Raw genomic sequence first — 18,462 nt, forward strand, 5'->3', positions numbered from 1 at the left:
ATATTCATGAGTCATCTCTGATTTTCTGTTCCTCTCCTGCATCTTCCTACTTCATTTTCCCTTCCCCTGCAGCTCTCTCACTTCATTTTTAGGTCTCGCCTATAGTAACGCATGCGCTGTCACATGCGAGATCTTTTGTTAACAAAAAAGGTTAAAAGGTTTAGAGCCCACCCATTACTTACCACTGGTTAGCTTGATTGTCACTCTAATTGTTTTGCTTGTCATTTGTTAGCATGTGTGGTTCCACTTTTTTCTTCATGTGTTTGTCCCTTCGATGGAGCATGAACCAAGTACTCATTGATTGTATGATTACTGTTCTTGCACTGCTCGCATGCTTCCAAAGGTACTTTGTTTTATTTTTAGTGGCAGCACTCCGAAAGAGTCCATCATTTTGCAAGTAGTCCATTTTGCTTTTCCAACCTCCTTTCCACTCTCCCCCTGTATTTCCTTTGCCCCTCCCTCCCAGCTGTGTTCTGTTTTCTCTTTGCTCCCTCTCTTCCACCCTCCATTTATGTTGTCTTTCCTATCCTCTCTCTCACCTTCAGTCCCTATTCCCTTTGCCCCCTCTCCGTTTCTTCATCGTTTTACTTGTTGTTAGTAACCTTTGAGGCAGAGTTTGAAAAAATAACACAAACTATCAATCACTCGCCCACCCCCAGGGCTTCGTCCACCCCCATCCATTCTGCCTGAAGACCCAGGGGCATGTAAATATGACCCCAGGGGCTTATTTACGAGCCCCTTATGCTGTTGGTGCGTCACTTTTTATCACATAAAAATTCACGCACTGGAGGCGCATGGGGATGGTAAATAAGCCCCCCTGTATTTGATTTTCTGACTGCACCATATTTTTAGGTCAATCAGTCGAGACCTCATGTATATACTTTAGTATATACTTATTATATACTTATATGTGTATGTACTTTGGGGGCTTTGAACTTGTCTGCATGCGCCTAGGGACTTTTTTTCTGTTCAACTGCCTCTATTTAACTGTCTTGATAAAAAACGACGACCAGCAGAGGTCAGAAAATACCAGAATTGCTTTCTGCTGAGAGACTTTCTTTTTTTTTAGCAAGGTCCTCTATTTAACTTTCTTGATAGAAAACGAGCAGCAGAGGTCAGTAAAATACCAGAATAACTTTAGCATTTTCTAGATTCCAGTCCATAGAAATTGCCTTCCACGAGCACCCGTAGACAATATTTTTTTCAAAACTTGTATTTTCAGTGATATGACCACCGAAGGCCCTGATTTTATATTAAAAACAGAGCTTTGGACTATACCATTTTTCTGCTTAGAAGCAATATTTCTCTCCATGTATTCCCATACCTGGCGTATCACGTAGATTGGTGCTTACTTTCCCTCCATGTTAAAGAACAGTAGATGTTTCAGCACCAAGTCTAATGTGCTGCATAGCTAAATACAGATAAGGTCCCACAGACGAGACCGATTGCATTACAAATGTTTGTTTTCTTGACTCACTACAACTCTCAGAATGCTAATACCTGGTTGTTTGCAAACCAGCAAATGGATGTACTCCCAACTGCTTGTACTACGCTTCTGAAGCCCTGTCCTCTTTATCTTTTCCCTCCTGGAGTTTGGTGTCATCCTTGGACTACAAACCATATCACACAGCAGGCCACCACATGTGGGCGGGAGCTCAGAACTTAACAAGCATTTACAATGCAATAGTTCTCGCATTATTAAAGTTTGAACTTTTGGCATTGTAAATGACAATGCCTTTTATTCATTTGCATCGGTGCGTAAACAAGCACTTTGTACTTATAGTCCATGCTTATGAGAAGCAAGGCTGGCAGTCTCTTTTACTGCTAGCCTTGCTCATTGTAAGCAAGGACTGTACGTTTAAAGTGCGTGTTTATACACCGATTGCAGGTTTTAAAAACATATCAATAAAAGGCATTGTCATTTACAATGCCAATAGCTCAAACTTTAATAATGCGAGACCTATTGCATTGTAAATGCTTGTTATAATTATTATCTGCCACGGCTCTGCATCTTTGAGTACCCTGGCTTTTTGAGACTTCTGAATAAACACAAAAAGGTGCAAATGTACTCTATCAGAATAAGCATATGGAAGTACATATGGCTAGGGATGTATGTAACTCGCATAATTAATTGTCTGTAGCAAAATTATGTGTATTAAGCGAGGGGTGTAACTCAGCATTTAGTGCTATTTTGGTACTGCAAAATGCACCTTCACATCCAAAATGAAAGGGTGCATTGTGCACAAAGACAGTAGCACTAAAAGCAACAACACATGAACAGCAGCTGCCACTTGCTCTCTGTTCCTGTACTCTCGTATTATGCATTTGTGCTCAAAATTAACCCCTTCAGTGCTAATGACAAGGGTAACTCGTCATGGAGTTTCCATTGATTTCAATGGAAATTCAATGGGAGTGTGCGGCATGCCTTAGCATTTAAGCCCGTGGGTGTGATTTTCGGTAATTTAGCATTCCTTGGGTAAAGCAAATTTACGCCAATAATAACATTTTGCTCAGGCATCGGTGTGACTTAAAAATTAAAATAAAGTTTCGTTAGTCAGGTCCTGTGGCCTTATTTACTTACAGGTAAGGAAAAGGGTTCTCCCAATTTCTAAATTTCTAGCACATGGAAATACACCCACAGCATAGGGCGAACTGCTCGAGATGCCTGTACTTATGCAAAATACCAGAGCGCTTCGAGGCTGTGAAAGTGAATGTAGATGGTAATCTCTGATGCCTCTAATAGAAGGAAAGAGAGGCCGCATTCAATGAGTGTCCAGCAGATTTTTAGGTTTCGCTGGAGGGCGGAGCTCTTAGCTCCGCCTCCAGAGAAATCTCTTGATTTCAGTAAGGACTCTGGAATACGCCCCCCTGTCCCATTGGCTAGCTCCATAAATGGAGGCTAGCCATTGGAACAGAGATCTGTCCGTCATTCACGGACCAGATTCGGGGGCGTTCCCGAGATTTTTTCCCTGGGCGTGCCCTCTGTGTAGTCATGCGGCCGTGGGCGGGGTTTATCTGTGAGCCAGCGTGTGCCTAAAGACAAAGGTGGTTTCAACTGCGTGGTGTGGGGCGCGCCGGCTGCTCTCTCATCTGACCGAGAGCGCCGCGCTCATCTTTGCCGCCAGCCAGGGGAGTTGCCGAGGGCCGAGATCGTACTCTCCAGCCCTCGCTTCCTGTGACCGAAGAACTCCCTGCCTGGGAGCGCCCCTAAATCAAAGATCGTCTACTGTGTCTACTGTGTTCACCGCCGCGACCCGGGGCTTGCATTTGCCTGGGAAATCACCGCCGCAGCTCCAAAGCCACGAAGACTGCACCGAAGGGTCCGCCTGCTGATTGGCGGCTGACCCGGGAAAGCCGCGCACTGATTGGGCCTTGGCGGAGGGCTCGACGAGGAAGTCGCGTCCTGATTGGCCCAGGAAGCGCTGACGTCAGCGGAGGCTCGCCGCAGGGCCGCGCTGGGATTGGCCCAGCCCCCCGAAGCAAGACTCCGCTCCTAGGAAGCCGTCGCCGGAGCTCCGAGGCATCTGCTCCTGCCCCCGGTGAGTGTAGGAGCCGACTGGAAGATCGGCCTGCTCCTGGATGAGTGAGGGAGCCTGAAGGAAGCCCCGCAAAGCCAGGACGAGAACGGGGCGACCGGAGCCTGCACCGAGCGTGGCAGTTGCCACGCTGAAGTCTACATACACTTTTCCAAAGGCGAAACCATTGCATTGTAAATGCTTGGTTTTCCTTATTGTCATCGGGAGATTTCTTAAACAGGAAAAAGTGTAACCCGACCAAATTTAAAAAAAAAAAAATACAGCAATACCCATACTGTGTTATTAACAAAAAGCTGTACATTTAATAGCAATTTACGGTGGTGTTAATTATAATAACAATGCATGCGATACTAACAGTACCCTTAAGAAAAGAGGCGTGTAGAAATAAGTATAGCTCGGAAATAGGTGCGTCAATTTAAAGAGTTTTAAATTGTCGATTTCTAAATGTGTGTGGGGGGCCTTCTTTGGACCCGAGCAGAGTAAATGACGTCGGGTGTGATGCGGGTTGAGCTCCCCCCTGGATGGGGTCGGGGTGCACTGCTTGGCAGACTTGATACATGCTGTTGAAAAGAATGCCATGGGGTGTCACTCCTTCTCCCCTGGGCCGGTCGGCGCGCGCGCAGAGATGCGACCTAGATAGGTATTTGAGGAGGTGCGCGGCTCCCAAAATATGGGTGCACCGGGTCCACTCACACCGCCCCACCCCTTGCTCTTTCACACCGCCCCACCCCTTGCTCTTTTTAACGCCCGAATGAGGATCGGCAAAAGTAGTTTACGAGGGAGATAGTCGGCCTCTCCTGTTAAGTCTCCGTGAACATATATGAGGGTCACAGAAGGTATCGCCCATGGGTCAAGACACAAACACCTATCTCTTCCCGTCTGAAGCCCTCAAGGTTACCGAGCTAACACTTCACTTTATTTATTGGGGGAAAAAACTACACCCCTGTGCAAACTGCTGTTAATAACCACTGGTTTATTTTGAAATACATGATGTCACACCAGACAAAGGCCGCATGGCGGGTGTGGTGTTGTAGAAGGCCAAGGTGAAGTGACCTTTATGTGAGAGTGGTGCTTTAAATGGGCAGGTGCTGTCCGGTACTTCCTCCACTTCTTTAATTTGAAATGGAGAGTACCTGCACTTTTCACCACTGCTGCAAAACATTTAATGGTTGAGTTCCGGCACTTCTCGGGACCAAGCAGGTGCTCTAAATAATTTACATTTAAAGTACTGTCCGAGGGGGCGAAGGGTCGAAGAGAGGTCCGTGTAGATTTCTTGCGAGAGGGGGTGAGAAACGTCCCCAGCCGCCACTTTCGGTAGAAATAGAGAAAATAAATGTTTACCCACTTTGTGTACTGCTACGATTCTTAACCCATCTACCCCCAAAAAACACAACAACCCACACTCCCTGCTCGCAATCCAAAACTGACAACAAACGGACATTATTTACCCAAAGTTTTCTCCAACGTCGCTTTTGAGTCACCTCAGCTCACGCTTCTCCATCAGGGCGCGGACGTCTGCAGTGTGCGCACCTGCACACAGTTTGGCTGATTGCAACACCCGCCAAACTCTCACCCAATCAGAACTCGCAATTAGCCGATGGTCCGCGCTGGCTCAACCAACAGCCATTTGGAGGCCTTCGTCAGCCCCTGCTACTCCCTTCCCCAGCACAGCAGGTGCGATTAGTAGCTCCAGGTGCAAGGTGTTCATTTGGTTTTCCGCAAGCGAGACAGTTAGAAAGCAGAGCGGAACTACCTACAATGCACCCCAACCTCCCCTATAACGCTCCTTGTCCGAGGACAGCTACCTGAGCACAAATCTCCCTGTGTGCGTCTGTCCACAAGCCGCCGGCTCTGCCGATGCACTTCATCAGTCAAACGTGTAGCACGGAGTCTGAGCTCAGGGCTCTGCTGAGGTCCCTCAAGCTTCACCGGAAGTAACTTCCACTGACTGGGGGTTGGGAGTTACCCACGGGTCTGCTGACACCGGCAGTCAGCACCTTTGGCTTTCAGAGCGTGTCGATGCATCTCCCCGACGATAAACCATCATCCGTTCAAACGAGCACTTTACGTTGTAAGGGGTGCCTAATTTGTAAAAAATAAATAAGCGAATTAAACAAAAAAACGTGATAAACTCCAGGAGGCCACTTTCTCCAAGTGCCCGGGCTCCAGCACGTACCGATGTCAGAGGGGGTCCGAAGGGTGGCTGCTTTTGATTCCACCTCAGGCCTCCCTTTCCCTCCACCCTTCGCTCCCCCTTTACTCTCGCACGTTCCTTTTCGCCCCTCTGGTCGCTGTCTCCTTCTCTTTCTCTACCCCAATTTACCTGCTTTTCTCTCTTGCTCTGGGGGTGAAGGCAGATGATGAGAAATCCGCCCAGAGCCATAGAAGAGTGGTAGGGCTAAGCGCCCACCACCTGCAATCACCGGTACATATTAGGCGCTAGAGATAAATAATTCATCCGATTCTAGTTTGAGGTGTGTTTTCTCGTAACTACTTTTCATGGGGTAGGCTCAGGACCTGTGAGCTGCTAAATGACGACGTCACATGAGGCGCCTTCATATTTTGTAAACCTTCCCAGAGCCTCCAGTACTTGTACAGACGCTACCATCAGTGCACCTCCGTCCTGTCCCGCAGAGCCCCTTCCATTGCAGCCCCGGGGCCCATGAAGAGCCGGGCAATCCTTTCTCATTTGCTTCCGGCGCTTGAAGCCGCACTGTGGTCTACCAGTGTCTCAGCGCCTTCAGGCAGCACTGGCGGATATTCCTGTCCCGGTACTACAGTCATGTGACCCGCACCCCCGTGACCCGCAGGTTATCTGCACCCAGTGGAGAAGTGTGGCTCACCGGTTAGAGGAGGCAGTCCCTGATGCAGAGGTTCAATCCCCGACGCGGCAGGGTCTTGAGCTCAAAATGTCCACGGACTCGATAATTCTCGCCTAGGTGCCTACTCAAATCGTGGGTTCACACTCTGCAACTCTGGGCAACAGCTTGCTTAATCTCCACTACGGCCCCACCGCGATGGGATGCCTGGTCTTCACCTTGGGGATGCCCAGTAGGGGTAATCTCGCAGGGAAAGGCCAGGACGGGTTCCCAAAGCAAGCGCCTTGAGACCTTACGGTAGAAAAGGCGCTATATAAGAACGTATGATTTACGATTTACCTACTCACAGCAATCCCGGGGCACCTTGAATCTGACCTGCAGCCTCTGTGACCTTCTAGACCTGGACACTCAGTGCCGCTCGAGCCATGCACCTCGTTCTGGCCCGCAGCACCCGTGGTACTAGAACCTAGGGGGCACCACGATCTGACCCCAGACTGTGACCAGGCCTACAGGACCCCCTTCAGTTCCAGCATTGAGAAGCACAACATCTGTCAGTGCACCTCTGCCCTCCCCTGCAGTATATGATGCTTGTTCAGACTGGAATCACACAGCTCCGCCAGTGCTCCTCAGACCCAATGTCTCTATAACTAGACTTCCTGAACCCAGCCAAGGGCCGTCAGAGGCGCCCCCTCTCTGTGGCACCCCCTGCTCCAGTGCGCCGCTTCTGCAGCCTTCAGGGTCTGTCTTTCTGTCAAACCCTATGAAGGTCTTCAAATTCAAGGAAAGTAACTCCTAGCATGTTGTTTTCTTTTATGTGAAAATAAGGAACTCGTCTCTTCCTTTCCGGTGGAGCGCGTGGGAAGGGCCCAAACTTGTTTGACACTTCGGAGTCCGAGGGTTCAAATTGGTGAAAAGTTGAGTTTTGTTCAGGCCCGGACTGGCCATAGCGGGCACCGGGCAATCCCCCTGGGCACTGCACGGGTGGGGGCCGTTTTTGTTACAGGACCGTTTTTGAGGCATAGCTGCAAAATCAGCCCTGTAGCAAAATCGGCCGAAAACCTTCCCGGCAAAGAGCTCGGCGGCACCACAACCCCCCAGAGTGGGAAGTGGGGGCGGCCGAACGCTTTGCCAGGGCCGGTTGTGTTTCCCAGTCCGGCCCTGGTTTTGTTCCTCTGACTAAATTGCTTTTCATGGGGGAGGAAAGCAACCTTCATCCAAATGGTCTATAAACAGGGTCGGGTTGGTAAGGCGGCTCTCGGGCATTGGCCGAGGGGCCGGTATCCGAGTCCGTGCTGTGGGCTGCTTTTTCTGGGCAGTCTGGGGCCGATTTGGGTGATGTCTGTGTTGTTCGATGCTGCCAGTGGCCCAGTGGGTTCCTGGGTGGCCTATCTGGAGGCAGAAGGATGTACATTACCTCCTGTTTATCAACGGGCAGAGGTGTCGCACCCATTCTCTCGCTGGTCCGGCCCATTAATGTATGCATATGCGCACTCACATGCGCACATTCATACACACTCGTGAACGTTCATTCACACAATGATCATGCACACACACCCGTGCACATGTGCATACTCACGTTCACACACACCTACAAACACACACACCATAACTCAGGGAGCTCCTAATTGAATGTGAGCATTGCATGTCAGCAATACACACGTGCACGCACACACACACACCTGCAAAACACACACCATCACTCAGGGAGCTCCTAATTGTCAGCAAGCTCTTTAATGACTGCAACTTAAGGCAGGGTTTTTGGTCCTTTGTTAAGAAGGTTAGTTATTATTAATCATTTTTACTGTTTGCGAGAGATTAAGCTATTGGCATTGTAAATGGCAATGCCATTTATTTATCTGTTTTCAAAACCAACACATAAATAAAAAAATTGTAATTTACAATGCCAATAGCTCTAACTTTTACAAAGGCGAAACCGTTGCATTGTAAATGCTTGTTTTTTCTATGCGAGCTGCCTGCCCATTCTGCTAAGAGTCACAGGGTGAGATCTGCAGAAGCAAAGGTTAGAGGCGGACCCGCTCATTTATACGCAGCCATGTTCTCCAGGCGTATGAATGGGACCTCTGTTGGGTTTTAGCAGGAAGAGCGAGGATGTGGCAGATCATGTTTGGAAAAGGGAAACGCACGGCTGTCTCCTGAACTCTACCATGACACTGCGGCTCCAAAAGGTGCCTCGGACTCTCGCTCACCGAGTCCCCAAAATGGTGACACTTTGCAGAAAGGTAACAACAATGTTAATAAATGCCAATAATCATTATATTAATACATCGGAACAAGAATACGAATGACCATCATCATAACTATAGCACTAATAACAATAATAGACCCAACCGTATATTAAATGTCCTTGCATGCGTCCGTGGTGTCTTCTGAAGCAGTGATGGCGCGAGGCTCGGGCTCATTAATTACTCAGGCTTTCTTTCTCAGAACGTGTTGATAATAAAGAGCAGGCGTATTGGTCAATCGGCTCTTCCATCCACAAATGCCCTGTCTGGCAAAACACATACTGCCTACTCGGTTTATTATTTTTGTTTGATGACTAGCTCAGAGTGAAATACTAAACAACAGATGACATCAAACATGAAGTGACCGGCGGACTGTTACAAAAAGCAGGAGGCTGTGAATAAAGGGTATAGGGAGGGACATTAAAAGACAATATAAGGCAAGACGATCAGTAATCAGCCAGACTGCAAAGGCTTCTGAGAGTCCACTAGGAGTCCTAGAGCGAGCTCACCGTCTCAGAACCTGACCTCTATTCTGCGCTAGACCACATAATCCGACGAGTACCTGTGTCATTTACTGTTTGTTTCACTGCAATTCCTTGCACTACTCCTTGATTTGCTCATGTGAAAACTGAAACTAGGTCTTGTATCCCGGCTATGAGGAGGGCGGGGGCTGCCCGCGCATGCGCGGCATTTCTAACTTTTATTCTGAAGAGCCCCAGTTACAAATGCCGCACATGCGCGGGCAGCCCCCGCCCTCCCAAGTCCGGCAGCTGAAGTCCCGGGTCCCAGGAGGGGGCCCGGGTGAAGAACATCGGGAAGCCCAGTGAGGTAAGAGGGGGAGGGGGGTGTAGCTGTGTGTTTGCACGTGTGTAGCTGTGCGTGTGTATGTATATGTGTGACTGTGTGTCTGTTAGCTGTGCGTGTGTATATGTGGGTCTGTGTGCCTGCGTGGGTGTATGTGTGTGCGCATGCGTGAGTGTGGCTGTGTGTGCGCGCGGGCGAGAGCCTGTCTTGCTGTGAATATGAGGCAGGGGATGTGCACGGCGCCGGGCTGGGCGTGCGCGCCCACGAGGTGAAGTCGACGCTCGTGCCCGGACCCTGTCTCAGATTCCTAGGAGACGGGCGGCTATAGTTGTCGAGCTGGACTCCAGCATGCTTCGCATGCTTTCTCCTAGCTCGACTTAAAAAGGCCTGTGCCGTTCCTAACGCTTAGGCAGCGCAGAGTCGCTGAGAGGATCAGCCACAACTTCTCTCTGATCACCACTGCTAACAATCTTCCCTGCAAAGTTATTTTTAGTGCAGTAAGGAAGTATATCAAAATTTTCCCTCAAATGGTAATTGCAAATGCAAATTTTAAAATATGTGAATCTATTGGGTTTTTTATTTTTTGTTTTATCATTTAAGTAAGCCATTGCGTGTGAGTTCTACTCTGTGGCGTACCTGAAATGAAAACGCATATATTTTTGAGTCGTAAAATCACAGTTTATGTTATTGAAATGATTACGATGTATAGGTGTATATGCTAGGAGTGGCTGGTGACATTTCTAAGTGGTGGGCCGAGCAAAGTGCCCCACCCACTCAAATAAAGACAACTCCCTCAAAGCCCAACAATAAACAACCCCTCCATCCAAAATAAAATAAACAGTAAAGCTTTACATATTATATTAGTTAAATACAATATATTGTACTCACCATAGGCTCTGCGTCCTCTTCGCTGTCCTTGCACAGCCTGTGGAATGAAGAACCCCCTAACCAATCTAGACACTGCTCTAATGCTGTATGAGAGCAGCACCAGGATTGGATGGAGAGGGTTGGCCTAACGCTTCTTCAGGCAAGAGAGGCCTGTGCTTGATCTCCACCCAGCTGTCCAAGAATGCTGGTTGGGGAGCTTCTAAGTGCGCATGTCACTTTGGCCGGCTCAAGACCGCCGACTCAAGTGACGTGCACTTTGAAGTGCATGGCCACCACTACTCCAGTTCTTCTGCTAACGACAGTCAGGGCGCATCCTCCTGGCTCGGATGCTGGCTGGCAGCGTGCCTTGGTTAAAAATACAATGGCAAAGAACTCATGTCATTGCCATTTATTTTTAGCACTGTGCGGCTCGCAGCAGGCAGGGGGGCAATGCTCCCCAACCCTTATAAAGAAACAGCCACTGGTATTTGCATGTAATGTACCCCATTTGAAGATTTTTAAATTATGTTTTTTCTTTATATACTGCTTTTTCACTACGGCCCCTCGCGGCGGGATGCCTGGCTTTCACCTTGTGGACACCATGCCGGGGTTTCTCACAGGGGAATACCAGGACGGGTTCCCTAAGCAAGCGCCGGGACGCTCACGGACAGCTGTGCGCTTTACAAGTCCAGCACATTTACATTTACATTTTCGTTGTTCCTATTAATAGTAGTGCTTGTTCGATGACAACAGTGAGTTGAATGGTTAATTTGATGGGTTTATATTATTTTGGCATGCATTTTACAAATAATGTTGAATGTGTACTACTGTATGGGCAATACATAATATTTTGATGTGTTTACATATAATATTGCAAGTGTGCATGTTTTTATACATAAACCCAAGGACAACTATTTTATGCATCTTTTTCCGTTGCATACATCATATAACGCTTTATTACAAAATGTATGTTTCCATAGTACTTACAGTTTTATACAATACCATATACCCATGTATGTTAATTATCTTCTGCGTGTGCAGCCTCTTGACTCTTGCATGTACAGCAGAGAGATGCATTTAGGTAATCAGTTGGAAAGTATTCACCCAGATCTGGCATCCGGGCTAGCCTCAGTGAAATGTGCTTTGTCCTGGTGTAGTTTGCCATCACCAGGGTACATTCAGCAGGACCCCTCCACTTGCCTGCTTTGTGCTCACAGGAGCAACCTGTAGTAGATCAGGGAATTGATCTACTTTAAATTTCAGCTGAACCCAATACAAATGCGACAATTTAAGGGCTGTCAACACTGCTTTTGCTCGAATCTGATCCTTGCTGGGGCTAGCAATAGCTTAACACCTTGGTTCCCTGAGGAAACAAAGACATTTAGGGCCAGATGTAGGTAAATCTCATTTACCGATTCATAAATACCGAATTTTACCGATTCGGTATTTCTGAATCGGTAAATGAGATGTAGGTAATTTTTTACTGAATCGGTAAGATTCGGTATTTACCGATTCGGTAAATACTGAATCAGTATTTGCTATTGAATCCTATGGGCCTTGAAGCCCATAGGATTCAATAGCAAATACCGATTCGGTATTTACTGAATCGGTAAAAATACCGAATTGCTAAGGGGGACAGGGTCTCACTTTGACACCCTGTTGCACCCCTGTAACTGGCGTTTGCGCCATGTGGCACACATACATGCCCTTAGGGCATGTCTGTGTGCCACATGGCACAAGTGTACATGCACAGATGTGCATGTACACAAGAATTCGTAATTTACCATGCAATTGTATTGCATGGTAAATACCGAATTCTAAAGGCCCTGTAGCACTGCTAGAAGTGCTACCTACATCCCAAAATACATTTTCGGTATTTTTACCGAATGGTAAATTTACCGAATCAGTAAAATTTACACAATATGTAAATTTACAGATTCTGTAATTTTACCGATTTGGTAAAATTACCGAAAATGTCAGTTTTTTGTGCCCCTACATCTCCATAGCCCTTTACCGGTCGGAAACGGACGAAAATCGGTATTTTCGGCCGATTCCGACCGGTAAAGGGCTACCTACATCTGGCCCTTAGCTTGTCACTTCAAAAGTACTTGTACTAAAATATGATTTGGAGGCAGGGTTTTTAGTTTTGCAAGGTATGTCTGTATGTAGATATGCATGCACCGTAAGAAGGTCAGATATGAGTAATTACAATAATAACCATTTATACAGCATTTTCTTATAAGTCTTTATTACTCCTCAAAAGAACCCGTTTTGCAACCTTAGATTAAAGTAAGATTGAGAAACCATAGTGAGGTTCTACACTTATGTCTTGCATTTTGCATTCAGCTCCTTAATAGCAGTTCATAACTCATAAATGAGCTCTATTAAAATAATTATGATGTATAATATGCAGGTAACACAAGAATCTCTGTAGCAAAAGCAGAAATCCACTGTGATCCTCCATAAAATATTATTCTGTGACCTTCATGATAGCTATTGTGCTCAGCAGCAAGCACATTAAATCTCTATTGTATTTCAAAATGAGTTAAACATTTACCTAGACTGAACACAGATTTCTTCAGTAAGTGCAGCAGCCACCAGGGAAATCTTGCTGTTTTTATAGAAAGGAAATTGCTGGGTGAACGAAGATCTTTGCAGTATTTGCCTTACCCCATATGATATTTTAAAATGCAGTCTCATCAAATAAGTAAGCCAGAACAGATTTACTAGTAATTTTCTCCTTGTTACTAAGTTATTTGGGGAAGAGTTTAAAAAGAAAAATGAGCGAGATGACAGTCAGAATTTGTTCATCAATCAATCAATCAATCAGGGGAATTGTAAGCGCACTACTCACCTGGGAGGGTCTTAAGGCACTGGGGTGAGGGAAGTAAGCAACTTCGCTCAGTCGAAGAGCCAGGTCTTGAATGTCTTCTTGAAAGTGTTTAGGGAGGGGGCGTGTCTGATGTCGATCGGGAGCTTGTTCCAGGTCTCGTCTGTGATGTAGGAGAAGGCTCTTCCACCTGGACAAAAATCGTTGACAGTGGAACCCTACAACGAACTAGCACCTAACCTGCTATCCCCTATTTGCTGTAAAAATGGGAAATACCCAAATAGTGTGTGCACACAGATAACGCACCCACTGTCATGGTGCGGTCCACCACTGGACTTAACAATGTCTAGCAACACAAGAACTAATAGTGCACCACTTTATGAACAATAAGACAAGATTTATGAGATCTGTGTCCAAGATTGTTTCTCCAAATCATCCTTTATTTAATTAGCTTTTAGCACATTAAGTTGAGTCGAACAGGCTCTTCCACCTTGCTCTGGTTCTGCAGATGCGTGGGATTTCGGCGAGGTCGGCAGATTGGAGGATCCTCTTGGGTTGGTGGAAGGAGATTCTTTCAATGAGGTATTGTGGTCTGGTTTTGTGGAGGCATTTGTAGGCGTGGGTGAGTATCTTGAAAGTAACTCTCTTCTTGACAGGGAGCCAGTGGATTGTCCACAGATGTTAGGTGATGTGTTTGTGTCGGGGATGCTGAGTACGAGTCTGGCTGCAGTGTTTTGTATGGTCTGGAGCTTGCTGAGTAGAGATTTGTTGATCCCGGCTTGAAGAGCGTTTCAATAGTCGAGTCTGCTGGTTATGAGTGCGTGGGTGACGGTCTTTCATGCTTGGGGGATCCATTTGAAGGTCTTTCGGAGGATGTGGAGGGTGTTGAAGCAACTGGAGGTGATGGCATTGACCTGTCGGGTCATGGAGAGGGAGAAGTTGAGTACGATGCCGAGGATCCGGGCATACTCAGTGGGGGTGGGAGGGCTGCCAAGGGCGGTGTGCCACCAGGTGTTGTCCCATGCAGAGGGGGAGTGTCCGAGGACGAGGACCTCTGTCTTCTCCAAGTTGAGCTTCAGGCAGCTGTTGTTAATCCAGGATGCAACATCCTGCATTCCTTCCTGGAAATGTCTGGTAGTGGTGGGGTCCTTGGTGAGGGAGAGGATGAGCTTGGTGTCGGGGTAAGAAACTATGTTGAGTCTGTGCTGTCTGACGATGGTGGCGAGGGGGGCCATGTATATGTTGAAGAGCGTGGGGCTAAGCGACTATCCTTGGGGTACTCCGCAGTTGGTTTCTGTAGGTTCGGAGAGGAAGGGTGTTAGTCTGATTCTTTGGGTTCTGCCGGTGAGAAACAAGCAGATCCAGTCGAGGACAGTTCCTTGTAAGCCGGTGTCATGGAGTCTAGCGGTGAGAGACAGTCTTGAATGCTGCAGAGAGGTCGAGTAGGATCAGTGCAGTGGGTTGTCCTTGGTCAAGGAGGGTGCAGATGTTATCTGTGGCGGTGAGTAGAGCAGTCTCGGTGCTGTGGTTGCTGCGGAATCCGGATTGGGAAGGGTCTAGGATGGAGTTTTCTTCGATAAATTTTGTTAGTTGTGCATTGACAGTCTTCTCGGTGACTCTGGCTACGATGGGGAGGAGGGAGATTGGACGGTAGTTCTTGAGGTCTGTGGGCTCTGCGGAGTGCTTCTTTAGCAGGAGTCTGACTTCTGCGCGTTTCCAGTCCGGTCTTGAAGGTGGCGTTGATGGTGCATTGTAGTTCTGGAGCGATGGCGGGGGCGGCTCTGTGGAAGATGTGTGGAGGGCAGGGGTCCGTGGGGGCTCCTGAGAGAATTGGAATGAGAAAAACAAGGACCCCCTGGGTAGTAATGTACGCAGACTCCTAGGGCAGGGTAAATAAGGTTTGTGAGAAAATTCCTAGGCAGTCTAACCAGTAGGCAAACAATTAATCTGACCCATTAGCAAAAGGAACATTCAAAAAATAAATTTATAAAACAAGCATACTTTTAATTGACATAGTAAAAATCATATAGAACCCTGAACAATAATCAGACTATATGATGAAATCATACAATAATCATAACATATTCAATTAATACATAAAATGTAAAACATTTTTTTTTAACAATTTAATAAAAAGACACCCTAAATCATAGGTGGTGCCTAGAGTACAATGGCGAATAAGAACTCGACGCGCGTTTCGGCGGAAAACGCCTTCCTCAGGAGTCACAGTTGGTTATCTGGAAGTACATATAACAAGCATTTACAATGCAATAGGTCTCCCAGCTTTAAAGTTTGAGCTATTGGCATTGTACATTACAATGTGTTACATTAATTTGTTATCAAACTCTGAATTGTTGTATAAAGATGAGTTGCAAACTGTCAAATGTTGCTGAATAGTAAGCAATGTTGTGAATAATATTGTTTGCTAGTCATCCTTGGGTACCAGAGTACTTCACTTGAGGCAGCTCACTACTCTGCACTCACTACTCTGCACTCACTACTCACTACTCTGCACTCACTACTCTGCACTCACTACTCTGCACTCACTACTCTGCACTCACTACTCTGCACTCACTACTCTGCACCTACTACTCTGCACTCACTACTCTGCACTCACTACTCTGCACTCACTACTCTGCACTCACTACTCTGCACTCACTACTCCGCACTCACTACTCCGCACTCACTACTCCGCACTCACTACTCCGCACTCACTACTCTGCACTCACTACTTTGCTCTCACTATTCACTACTTTGCACTCACTACTCACTACTTTGCACTCACTACTCACTACTCTGCACTCACTACTCACTACGCTGCACTCACTACTCACTACTTTGCACTCACTACTCTGCACTCACTACTCTGCACTCACTACTCTGCACTCACTACTCACTACTCTGCACTCACTACTCTGCACTCACTACTCTGCACTCACTACTCACTACTCACTACTCTGCACTCACTACTCTGCATTCACTACTCTGCACTCACTACTCTGCACTCACTACTTTGCTCTCACTATTCACTACTTTGCACTCACTACTCACTACTTTGCACTCACTACTCACTACTCTGCACTCACTACTCACTACGCTGCACTCACTACTCACTACGCTGCACTCACTACTCACTACTTTGCACTCACTACTCTGCACTCACTACTCTGCACTCACTACTCTGCACTCACTACTCTGCACTCACTACTCTGCATCACTACTCACTACTCTGCACTCACTACTCACTACTCTGCACTCACTACTCTGCATTCACTACTCTGCACTCACTACTCACTACTCTGCACTCACTACTCAATACTCTGCACTCACTACTCTGCACTCACTACCATAATAACAGAGCATTGGATGAAGAGGGCTGGCCGGAATAAATATATATAATATATCTCGAGGTAGTAAAGTCAGCTGCACTTGGCTAACGCCAGACCTAAAATGTATAGTAGTAAGTCAGTACGCAGCGCCTTTGCAACAAACAGCTGGACATCTCAAACTGCACTGACATGTATCACATTTTTTTGCATAACAATTGCTGATTCCCAATCCAAAAATAAATATCACATGCTTTATATAGCTCGGTGCAATAGGGAAAAACAGGAGCCTTTGTGTGACAAAGTACTTTAAAAGAATCAATGCAACCCTATGAAAGGAAAGAAAAATTGACTTTCATTTAGAGACTGTTAAGAGATGAAAGCTTTGCTCCCAATTTCGGAGAGCTCTCTTGTTGCACAGTTTAAGTACAAAAAGGCGCCAGAAATGTAACACCTATTTTAACATCTACTGATAATTGAAGTGCAGACAGTACTTGACCCTTTCCGGGTGTGTATGGTTCCTTGTCAGATCTTGGTCCTGCCCGTCCCACCCAAAGGCAGGGTCATGCCAGTTCGCAGGAGACCGGCTGGGTGCCAAGCTCTGACAACCACCCAGTACAATAGTATTTGCCAGATCCTTGATCCGGATACACAGCCTGCTTGAGCTATATAAAAAACGCAGAGGGCGTTTCAAGCAAACGAAAATACGAACAGTTAACAGGAAAACATCTTCAGTACTATGCAGCAGTCAAATTCCTAGACGAAGTGCAGAAAGCCCAGTTGTATGCAGCCTGACAATTAATTGAAAACCGGGTCCCTCCAGTCCGTCCTTTTGCTCCTTCACATCTTTAGCGACAAGGCCACTATGCTTGCCACACTCTACAGACATGCGCTTGGGCATTTATTGTACAAAAGAATACACTCCTCACAAATGGGGATTCGGACTGACCGAAAGGCCTATCCAGTCAGCCAATTTAATCCAGTCTGTCGATGCCATACAAACGAGCGATCTGTACATTTGCCACAGAGGCATTCAAAAAGTGTACCATGATTGGTACGTTAAAGTCACTCTCATAGTACATGCGACTGAAAAAACAAAACGGGAGGATTACCTATGGTCAAATAAAGTTTCAGCAGCCTAACTAATGTGCTCTTCAGAACCTCCTGAAAGCCGTTAAACTAAAGTCAATACTGAAAGTGAATGGAAAGGTATTCAAAAGTTTGCCACCTTTAAAACTAGAGTCGACGAGAACCCAACAACCAGGGGGTATAAACATGGACAACACTTGACACCGACTTGAATTCTCTAAACGACGTTTTTTTTAATCATATGTCAGTAAAAAGCACATACCTTTGATTACTCAAAACAGCACAGTCGGCCTGATAACACAGACCATATCTGGACAAAATGGAACATGGCATGGGGTGCGCAGAAGGAAGCACAGAGAGAAGCGGGGAGTGGGAAGAATGGGGGTTAAAACTAAGTAAGAAGCGAGGATGTTAGATGAGGCAAGAGTAGGTAGAATAAGAAAGCTACACATTAAGGTAAATAAATGTGGGCTATACATGTAGGTCACGGAAAAAGTAAAGGAAAATAGGGTGATGAGAAGAGTGAATTGGTGGGAGACGAGGCAGGAAGAGACCCAGTGGGACGAGGATCAATAAAATGAGCAACACCGAAGAGAGCATGGAGTGGGGAAGCCCACCAGAAGGTAGTAGTAATGACCATATATATAAAACGGGAAAACTGCGATCCAGTCTGAGTTCAGAGATGGCAGGGGGAGAGGATAGACACCTAGCAAGATCGGAGGAAGTGGGAGGGGAAAGGGAGGTGCCGTGCAGAGAGAGGAAGAGGAGGTGCAAGAAGAGGCAACGATAGGCAGAGGTAGGCAATAAATGAAAAAAAACACTCACTGAAAGTCTGCTTTCGATTCTGCGACTGTCCGCAAACCCAAAACAACGACCTCCTCCTCCCCCGAGGGCACGTCACCACGCACGAGTACAAAAACAAGACGTGCGCGCAAAACGAAACCTATG

At 46.8% G+C, this 18,462-nt stretch overlaps 1 protein-coding gene across 1 annotated transcript in view; it reads left to right on the forward strand.

Moving 5' to 3' along the window:
- LOC144768975 (retinol dehydrogenase 10-A-like) overlaps positions 1-18,462 on the forward strand; it is a 111,431-nt gene that overhangs the window by 70,967 nt on the left and 22,002 nt on the right. The gene's annotated exons all lie outside the window — the stretch shown is intronic.

The sequence above is a fragment of the Lissotriton helveticus genome, chromosome 7, assembly GCF_964261635.1.
Source record: "Lissotriton helveticus chromosome 7, aLisHel1.1, whole genome shotgun sequence".
Lineage (NCBI taxonomy): Eukaryota > Metazoa > Chordata > Amphibia > Caudata > Salamandridae > Lissotriton > Lissotriton helveticus.